We start from the raw sequence: 11,150 nt of genomic DNA on the forward strand, positions 1-11,150 counted from the left end.
CAATCATATCCAACGATGAAAAATGTTATGGAGGAAATGATTGTGTGTTCTCGATAGGAACGATGGTTCATTTGTTCCATACGACTTCTTCAACATTCATTGCTCAGCCTTCTTTGTAGGCCTTCCGAACGCTCCAAAACATACACCTACCAGACGCGTACAAATAGAAACTAAAATTTCTATCTTTTCTAATAAAAAATAAATTAAAACATGAATATGTAATTTTAAAGTTGTCATTGTTTCGAATTTCTTTTATAATATGTGCTTTTTTTTTCTTCTAATATTATGAAGAAAAGTAAATCTTCATTTTAGAAAGATATCCTTCTTTCCTTCAATTTGTCTATTCTCCTTTTCTCAATACGACTGAGTTTGATTTATTTTTTTATGATAAAAAGAGTTAAGTAAAAAAGTTATATAGGGGATTTTCTATGCCACAAGTACATATTGGAGAAGTTACCTACGAAGCTGCCCATGCAATTCGTTCAAAAGAAATAAATATAAAGAAGAATAGTCCTAGACTTCATAGCAATCAAAGAACATATATACTAGCATGTGTGAAATTAATCCTAATACTGAATCACAGTCCAAATAAATGTATTCTTCACCTACATAGTACCTGATTCAATATGAAGACTCTGGCCCACAAACTTGGACGGTAGCATAATTACATAACTATCGATAGTAAAAGTAAAATACATTGAAAATGAATACTTTACTTGATTTAATTACATGAAGCCAACAATACTATCATTAGTAAAGTAAAATATATTGAAATTGACCATTGAAATTTGTGATGTAAGGATGTCATAAACAATACAAACTAGTAGCATGATTTTTGCAAGTAATTGAATTGAAGGCTAGTGAATATATGTACCAACTATCATGATTATTGCAACGACCCTTTGAATTCTTTCAATTTATTTTAAAACTTTTGTATATGAAAAGAGCACATTAACAAAATTAACAACTAACATTTATTATTTATTAAAAAGTTAAAAACTATTTAAATTAAATATTGTATTTAATTCTTACTTTATATATATATATATATATATATATATATATATATATATATATATATATATATATATATATATATATATATATATATATATATATATGGGGCCATATATATGCTGTACTATTGTGTTCATATCATATTAGAATTTAGAAGGATAATTTCCACTATCACTTACCTTGCTATATAAGTACGGTTTTTAATAACCCTAGAAAACTATAATATTTCATTAGAATATCTACAAACGTGTCAATGATCTTATATAAAGATTTTATTAAATATTTTTAATAAGAGATATACTAAATATACAACCTAGGTAAAAACATTTTTAAGATTCAAAATATCATGTCTTTTCAAAAGGGAGTAAGAAAAGTAATGATTATCTTCATTTATCTATATTTCTATCTAGTAATATGACCACATTAAAAAAAGGAGATAAGACCTAAATTTTGAGTCGGCATTTGATCTAGTCTCTAATGAGAAAACATATTATCTTGACCCAACACACCGCAATAGCAATTACTAATATAAGGAATTTAAATTTCAAATGGTAGAAAAGATAGTGATCTTAATTATATAACGCAAAGCATAGATTAATTAGGGTTTGGTCCCCACACATTGTTCACACACTTGATTCCACATTTTAACAATGTTACTAGTTTAGGTAGCTTGCTTCTAAGCATATAAAGTCTTTGTTACTCTCTTTGGTAAGCATGAAGAATGATGAAACACTTCCTATTTTGTTGGGATAATTTGACACTTTTTGGACGTGTATACATGTGAGTGAAGTGTGAGAAATCGTACTTGAATCAAACTTGTCATGAGGTTCTTACGCGGTTCAATATTTATCATTCGATTCTTATCAATCCTTTGAATCTTGAAATCTAATGGATACATGAATTTTATTAATTGCACCAACTTTTTGTGGTTTGTATTTTTAAACTCAATATGAATAATAGACATCCATGTTAATGCTACACAATTAAAAAAAGCAATCATTTTGTTTACATTTTTTCCTTTGATGTCTCTTAACTTAAATGAGCTTATATTCCTTTTTGTATGAATTATAATCGATATGAATTTATTGAAATTTTGAGTAAGAGTGGTATTAAGCCATACGACGTGGACAAATTATAGCTAGCTAAACCTTTAGATATATTGAAAAAACAAAATTAATCAAAGAGGTTACCAAACATAATCAATGCTTATTATATCAAATCGAGCATATTAATTAAGGTATATCGAATATTAATGCATCCGTTGGGTCCACTGTCGGTAATACGAAAGTATAATTTTGTGTCACTTTTTCAACATTTGTTTCACTATAGCTAGCTAGCTTCTACTACTTGATTTTCTATATATAAAAAATATATATATATCCTTTACTTGATTTTCATTTAAATATTGAAAAAATTTCTATTGCGTGCCTTAATTATTTGGTTATAATTCTTCTTCCTACATAAATTGAGATTATTTTATTATTTTTTACAATTATGGATGATAAAATGATAAAGGAGTGTTATGAACACTCTCTTTTTAACATTTTTTTTACATATTTTTTTAGAGTAATAATAAAATCATTTTTAAAGTGACATTTTAGGGGTGTTTCACTTCATAAAAAGTGAGTATTATAAAGACTATCGAAAAAATATGTTCTTAACATTTCTCTTGTCAAAAGAATATTCGAAAATCATTGAAAATATATTTGTGTTTTGAACATGTACTTATATGAAATATGCATGATAAGAAAATCCGGATCCATCCATCTCCGTCCTGAAATTAAAAGATAAAATTTGATTTTTTTGGATGCAGATGTGAGTGCGAGAAAGATCCAATTCTTATTTATGGGGGCTGGGGCGAGTGCGGTTTATTAGAGTTATCATACTCTTCAAATTTTATAATTAAAAAAAATCTAATATTTAATTAAAGTATTAATTTGTATTACTATTAAAAAAGTAGTTAAAAAAACAATTTTTTGCGGGTGGGGACGGACGTTGGTGGTAAATTTTTACCCTTGATTGGGGGCGGGGGCGGGTATGCTACAGGGAGGCGGGACAGGGCAGGGTTGATGAAATTTACCCCGCCCCATCCGGTTGCAATGCCTCATATGAAACATGAAATAGAACATAAAATATTTGCCATAGATGAGAAGGAGAAAAGAAAAACAAGAGTCTAGCACTTAAAGTCAAGGAATCTAATTCTGATAATGACGTGGATTTCATAATAAAAAACTTCAAAAGATTTATGAAAAATGAGAAAAAGCAAAAAGAAGAACAAGAAAAAGATACAGAAAAAACACAATTTGTTCCAACATTGAACCATATTGCCTTTTATTCAAGAAGGCAAATAAAAAGTTTAGAGAATCTCAAAAAAAGAAAGTGTGTGTCACATGGGAAGATAAATGATATTGAATTCTCGAATGATGAAGAAGAAAATCCAACATCTGTATAATGGAAAATCATCAAGATTATGAGGTAGCCTCTCACTTTTCCTATCATGACTTATTTAGAATTTATAAAAACTAACAAAAGAAACAAATAAGGTAGAACAAATTATCTCCACATCTAAGATAATATAACCTCTCTTGAATCCAAAAATAAAATCCTAGAACAAGAGATATAACTAATTAAAGAGAAACAAAAAGATTTTATCTTAAACCCTTCCACTTCAAATGAAGATGATGAACCTGACAACTATGACAACTGTGAAAATTTAAAATTTAAAATTTAAAATTTGTTATATTCAAAGAACACCTATCAAGTTGGCTAACGAAAGAGATAATTTAGATATTTTATTAGGGAATAAAAAAGCCTTCTACAACAAAACTAGATTAGGCTATATATCAAAGAACAATAGTAGAAACTTTAAGAACATATGTAAAGTCAAAACCACCTCTCATTATAAAACCTTATGCAATTACAGTGATAAATAAGGTCACATTGCCATGTTCTGTTTCATTAAGAAAAATCGTGAAGGTAAATAAGGGCATCCCCCTTCATACTTCTATAATAAACACGTTGAACACAAAAGAATCTCATAAAACCCTAAAAATTAATATCTTTCTAAAACAAAGAAGAAAACTGTTTATGAAATTGACTAACAAAGACCCAAGATGATATGTGTACGTAAAGTTAAGAACTAACATTTTTCTTTCTGGAATGCTTTAAAGTCTCAAACATCAAATGATATCTTCATAGCGGTTAATCAAAGCATATGATAGGTGACAAAACCTTATTCTTCATATTTTTTCCTAAGGAAGGGGAATTTGTCTCCTATGGAGATAATAATAAGGGGAAATTATAGGTTATGGCACCATTTGTAAGTTCCCGAATCTAACGATTGAGGAAGTCCTCTTGGTAAAAGGACTTAAGCATAATTGGATCAACATAAGTCAACTATGAGACAAAGGTAAAACTGTAACATTTGAATCTTCTGGTAGCAGGGTCATAAAGTCAAAATCAAATGAAACTCTACTCACTAGCTCAATAACTGAAAATACCTACACAATGAATCTAAATAAGATCCCTTCAAATGATGTATGTCTCATAAGTAACGAAGGTGAAGCTCAATAGCTTCTTTTATAATGTATCATTCAATGATTGAAGCTTTCAGACGATGATGATTCTTTGTATACCCTTTGAAGATCTTCATGTGACACTCTACGAGATACATCCATCGTGAATAAACTGGACCACAAATTCTAATCTCCTTTACTAGATGAACAACTAAGTGAACCATAATGTCAAAGAATGATGGAGGGAAAGACATCTCTAATTGACACAAGATAATTCCAGCCTCGTGTTCCAACTCGTCTAAATTTTCAAGATCAATGACTTTACTAAATATATCATTGAAGAATAAGTACAATCCGATTATAGTTACCCTTACATTCCATGGTAAAATGTCACGGATATCCATTGGTAGAAGTTGTTGCATCAATACGTGACAATACTGAGATTTTAAGCCAACTAATTTGTGATCGTTCTCTGACACAAGTTTCTTTACATTTGATTAGTACTCTTGGGGAACTTTGATACCTTGCAAACAATCACAAAAACTTTTCTTTTTCTTTTTTAGATAGAGTGTGACAAGCTGAAGGCAAATATGTTCTATTTCCTATTTCTTTTGGGTCTAACTCTTGTCGTATATCCATCACTACCATATCTTCACGGGATTTCTTAGTATCTTTTATCTTGCCTTTAATGTTAAGAAATGTTCCAATAAAACTATCACATAAATTTTTCTCAACATGCATCACATCAAGACAATGTATTACATTAAGACTAAACTAATATGGAAGATCAAAGAACACCAACCTCTTTTTCCAACTATTTTTCTCCACATGCCCTTTTTTTTTACCTTTTAGTTTCTTTCCAAAGACAACCTTAATGTGTTGTTGTCTTTTATAAAATTTCTTCCCTGTTAAGGGCTTTGGAGAATAATCAAAGTCATGCTTTCCATTAAAAACCTTCCACAATCTACGTTATGGATGATTAGGTCTTTAAAAATTTTGATATCCAAGATAAAAAGTCATTTTCCATTTTGTGATTGGTGGTGGCATGTATCAAATTCACATATAGGATACACTTTATGTCCCTTGACGATGTACCCACACAAATTACCGTATGTAGGAAAGTCATTGATTGTGCAAAATAACATGGCACACAACTTAAAGTTATCACATGTATACCCATCATCAACATCAACGCCTTCCTCCCATAAAATTATTAAATATTCAATCAATGGAGTTAAATAAACATCTATGTCACTCCCTAGTTGTTTTGGACCCTAAATCATCATTGATAACATCATATATTTGCACTTCATACATAACCATCGAGATAGGTTGTAAATTATGAGAAGAACAGACTATGGCATATGGTTAGTACTCAAATTACCAAAAGGGTTCATTCCGTTGGTGGCAAGTCGAAGCCTAAGGTTCCTCGGTTCAAGGGAAAATTTTGGAAACAAGGAACCAATTTTCTTCCATTGCATTGACCAGCTACATGGGGGATTTTTGCATCATACAATCTTTCATATGCAAACCATCTAGTATTGTTTGCATCATTTGCATTAGCAAACAATCTCTTGAACCTTTGAATTACTGGTAGGTACCATATCACCTTGGAAGGAACACCCTTTCTTGTTACACTATCATCGTATTCAACACCATTGGCCTTCTTCTTGTAGCGTAACTCCTCACATCTCAGGCACTCATTCAAATTTTCATATTCTTTCCTATATAATATGAAATAATTATAACATACATGTATTTTGACATAATCCAAACCCATTGGACGCAATATCTTTTTGGCCTCATAACTACAGTTCGACCACATGTTACCTTCTAGAAGCATTTCTTGCAACAATTCAAGCAACTCAGTGAAACTTTTATCTGTCTACCCACCTCTTTCTTTAAGATTAAATAGTCTTAACACAGTTGGCAATCTTGTAAAAATTTTGCATCCCGGATACAATGACTCTTCCATGTTTTTTTGTAAAGTATCTACCACATTAGCATTCTTGAAAGCATCTACCCCAATATCACGAGTCATGTCTTCTAGAGTATCATTCATAAATTCATCATCATCTTCAACTATAGGTGGCAGAGGTCTTTTTTGTCATTTCACCATGTCATACCCATTTCATGTAACTTTGAATAATTTCATCACAACCTAAATGATTGAATATTACATCCATTGGATGTTTGTGTATATTTCAGAAAATTTTACAAGAACACCAAAAAATCTCCTTCTCCTTAGGAATGTTTTTTCAGCAAATTCAAAAAATTTAGTCACTCTATTCTCATACTTTTCATTTAATCTATTGTCTTTCATCCAACTACCACTACAACAAATAACACTTTTCATGACGAAGCTTTCTCCTCGAACGATAGAACATTGAGGTATAAAGCCAAGACTCTCTATTTTTTATTATTTAAAAAAACATATATTCCCTTAGTTTTTCATAACACCGAGGTGAAAAAACAACTTAGTACAAACTTAAATTCCCAGCTAACGCAGTTTATGATTTTAATTGTTTATAGATGTAAACAAAATGTTATAACCCTTCGGTTTTCTATTTAACTGAGGTGTTTAATCATCATATTTTACTATAAAAACACTCATTAAACAAATTTCTTCCAATGGATCCTGCTCTAGCATCTTCGTGTTACTTGCCAGCCGATCTATTTCGAAGCCCAAAGGCTCATCATCATAGATGGCATCGAGCCTCTAGCCTTGCACTTTTTCTGGAACCTTATCAGGTGGTTCTAGATCGAAGTCCTTTCGAGGACCATCCGAGTGCATGTCTGTCTCTTTGGCTTCGATAGCCATGTATTTCACTTCGGCCTCCAAGGCCGCTTTTAATTTATTTTTGGCTACATAAGTCTAAATCCTTTTTAATTTCTTTAGATCATACATCGTCACCAAATTCACTTCCCCAACCTGTAGGTTGGATACCTTCGACACTTCCGTAGCAGAAGTTCTCTTCACCGACTACTTCTCTATCCCACTAGAACTCATAAGTTGGGTGCAGATAGAGTGAGCAAAATGCATTGTCCGCAGGTGAAAGGTCGAAACCTGCTTGACTGCAAGGCGCTATATGGGCCGAGTTCCTGTCGAAGGTGCTCTTGTCCATATGGCTAACCTCAGCCATAAAATAGCTTTGGTCCGCCTCTATATTTTCCACAATCCCATCGCTTCACCAGATGGTGACCCTCTGGTGCATCAAAGAGGGGACTGCACCTACGTCATGACTACATTCCCTACACAGCAAAAAATTATAATTGGCTTTTGATGTTATTACCATGAACATTGTCAGCCTTATTATTGTTCCCCAGTGAGGTCAACTTGTATCACCCCTAATGTAGTTCTGACTTTCCCTTCATAGTTCGAGAGAACCATGTTATGGGGCTTTGTGTCGGTGTCATCTTTGCCGAACCTTTTTAGCATGTAATACAACATTATGTTCACTGCCGCTCCACCATCTACGAGGATCTTACTTACCCCAACATTTCCTAGTTTGCCTTTGATAAATAGAGGTTTTAGATGGCTTCTCATTGACTTATCTGGTCTTTTAAAGAAAGCATTTTGCTCCTTCACATAGCATTATTCATGATGTAATAACACATAGGCTTGTGTTTCGCCATCTCCATTTCAGCCATTTATTTTGACTCTTTGACCTCCATGAGTTGGTCATATTCTCTGGGAAGGACAGGCACCACATTGCATGTAATGTCTAGAGAGGTGTCCGAATCGGATTCGAAGTCGTCTGTCATCATGTCTTCATCATGATCAGACTTTGTCGCGGGTACCTTCCTTTGAGGAGAGAATAACTTCCTTTCGATCGGCTTCTTTTCCTGCTTGGGCACCATGTTTCTACTGGATTCAGGCTTCGCCTGCTCTGCAACTTCTCTTTTGGTTTTCCTCAGTCGTTGTTGCCTTCTCCACTAGGATCGAGACATTGGGTTTTTTCCTTTATAATTCTCAGAATGATAGGTCACTTGTTTCAATGCTTGAAACTATTTTTGATAGGCCGTTGATGACCCTCTTTTGACATCGAAATTTTTCCATTTTTGATGGCCTTGGCCTCTCCCTCTAGTTGGTTTCATCCAAGTATCCCTTGGGGCTTCAGCAGCAGGCCTATAGGTCGAAGGCCTGTTCGCCTGAAGAGGTAAGCCCTTTTGGTTTCCCCTTCTGGAATCCCATCTTCCGTCAGATGCTTGGATATTTCTTGGATCCCTCCAATTTCTCCCTTTTTTGTTCAGTCGAACCCCCTCGAGGTTCTCCGTAACTTTCCTATCAAAAATCGAATTACACCTTGGGCACAACATAACTTCTGACCTTTTCCTTTGGCACCTATGGAGGAATTCGACAAGGTCTTCCTCCTGTTTGAGGTAGGTCATTTTGTTGTATTCTTCCTGTCATAGGCTTTCTTCATCTACCTCCGTTTCACTGGTCTTTTGGGTCAATTCGACCATGTTGATTCCCATGTTGACATCCTCACTAATGTCTAACTCTTGCAGCTTAACTCTAAGACCCTCAGTGTCCTTAGTCATGTCTACGTGTATGAAACCTTCAGTGGTCTCATTTGTTGTGAAACTTACAATGGTTCCCTTAGTGAGATCCTTGACTTCTCTGGCGAAACCCTCAGCAGTTTCTGTTTGGACCATTTGAGGGGGATCCTTAGTGACCCCTTTAGCAGCTTCCTATTTAAAGTCGTCAGCCACTTCGACCATGCTGGCCTTCTCCCCAGATTCTTCAGAAATTTCTACAATGTTGATCATGGAAGGTTCAGTATAATGGGAATCATCAATCCGAAGAGGTTTGGCGTCGATCCTCATTGGAATATTTGATTTGTTTCCAAACTGGAGCCTTCCGTCCCTCATAGCGCTTTGCACAAGGTCTCTGAAAAGAAAACATGTGAGGTTTTATGGCCCAAAAAATTATGATACTTAAAAAACCCCTCCTTTTTCTTTGTTCTAGAGGGGGGATTTTAGCGCCAGGAGGCACTATCATTTGGCTATCTTTAACAAGTAAATCGAAGATTTTGTCACATATAGTGACGTCGAGGGTATAAATCTTCTTAGGGAACCTAATATCCTTATTTGGTTCGATTGGATTTTTTTTCACTTGAAGGAGTTAGAACTTTACAGGAATAAGGTGGTCCTTGCTTCAATTCAGCAAGGTCGACTTCACCCTCGTTGAAATCTACATGCTCCCTGAACATTTCAGATTCGTCAGTACCTAGTTCGACATAGGCTAGTTTATCCTTCCTATTGTTTTTGTTTGCTCTGGATTTCTCAGCCTTCAAACGTTCCACCTGTCAAACTCTATCGGCCAACTAGGCCATGTCTCTCAGGTATTGGGTATCTAACTTTTTCCTAATAGAATAGTCTATGCCCCCAGCCGCCGTTTCGACCAACTCATGCTCAGGCACTTGCGTAAAACATCTTACCTTAAGCAAACGAAACCCGTTCAGGTAATCATCTATTGACTCAATAAAATTTCATTTAATACTGGCCAATTCTTTCAGACTTATCTTCGACTATCCCATGTAAAATTGTTCATGGAACAGTCTCTATAACTGAGTCCAAGTATCAATGGAGTTCGCTGGTAACGTGGTAAACCACGTAAAGGCATTCTTCGTCAGGGAACTTGGGAAATATTTTATCCTAAGAGTCTCATTGTTCGTAATTTCCCATGCCTATATGAGGTATCTGGCCACGTGTTCTACAATGGATTCACTAGTATCCCCAAAAAACTTGGTGAATTTAGGGACTTTCCACCTAGGGGTAATTCCGCCTGCAGAACATATTCAGACAAAGGGGACGTATAATTTTACCTATGGAGGCCAACGTCTACCCCATTTTGTGCCATGATTCTTTCGACCAAGGCTGCCAGATTATTGTTTGTTGCCATTTTATCGCGTCGAATTTGCTGTACGAGTTCATCAACATTTTGGTGTCTATTTTCTATCACTACCCTTGGCTCCCTCTCTCTTGGGATCTATTGTTCAGCCCTAGGGGCTTCGACCCTAGGTGGTCCCACTCATATTCCTTGATTCACCACGTTCTCTTATGGTGCATTTGGTGGGACCTGGTTAATGGTAAGGTCATCTTTGATGGCTACTCCTTGATTCTCTCTTGTCCATCCCCTCTGAGGATGTCGAGGAGGTTGTAGGACACCAAAGAAACCTGCAATGTGTGTCATCTGCGCTACCATCTGTTGGTTCGTTTGAGTAGTATCTTGGATTAATGGGTTAAATATTGTACCCATTGTTTGGGCCAACATCTGGACCATTTTATGGTTACTTTCGTCCATTTATTGCCTCAACACCGCTGCAGAATTATTCGTCATATTCGACATCTGGGTATGAAGACCCACCCCTAAAGGATGGTTTTGACCCAGATTGTTTACACTAGTCCTAGACCCCTGCAATGGCGAAGATACATTCGCCAAGGGGTCTGCATATGTCGATGTCGAATTATGTAAATTCATCATCATTGCAGTTGGCATGCCAAAAGGTTGTTCACGACCATTCAATGGTATCGAAAAACCACTCACATAAGGCCTAAAGACTTGATTTCCCCTTGAAGGGGGGTCCCTAGTGGCCCTTGTGTTTCTAAAGG

The sequence above is a fragment of the Lathyrus oleraceus genome, chromosome 3 (genome assembly GCF_024323335.1).
Source record: "Lathyrus oleraceus cultivar Zhongwan6 chromosome 3, CAAS_Psat_ZW6_1.0, whole genome shotgun sequence".
Classification (NCBI taxonomy): Eukaryota; Viridiplantae; Streptophyta; class Magnoliopsida; order Fabales; family Fabaceae; genus Lathyrus; species Lathyrus oleraceus.